This window comes from Cyprinodon tularosa, unplaced genomic scaffold (genome assembly GCF_016077235.1).
Source record: "Cyprinodon tularosa strain WSP-4 unplaced genomic scaffold, ASM1607723v1 ctg1202, whole genome shotgun sequence".
NCBI classification, from domain to species: domain Eukaryota; kingdom Metazoa; phylum Chordata; class Actinopteri; order Cyprinodontiformes; family Cyprinodontidae; genus Cyprinodon; species Cyprinodon tularosa.
In genome coordinates this window covers 82,325-82,695 of record NW_024038007.1, presented here as the reverse complement: position 1 = coordinate 82,695, position 371 = coordinate 82,325, and positions in this window count along the sequence as shown.

Sequence of the window (371 nt, the reverse complement as noted above, 5' to 3'; positions counted from 1 at the left end):
CCACTGAAAGTAGCCAAAATGAAATGTTTCTTAGCAATTCTGGTTTACCTTTGTGTCATTGGTTTACCTTTAAACCAATGACACACAGAACACTTTAAAACATCTGTGACAAAGCCCCTCTGTCTTAGAATGAAACTGTTGAGAATTATTTTCATTTCTTCCCGCTAGTAGGAGTTAGTAATAAAATAAGCAAAACCTAATGAGTTGATTTTGTAACCAGAAATCGCTCTACTCCATAGTGACAGCATTCAAAGGTATGAGCTCAAACCCCTAAGACACAATCAAACACGCCATAATGCCACTAGTCAACATTTACATAAGGGTCCCACACGTTTATTAAATGGATTTTAAAAAGTAAGAACCACTGGATG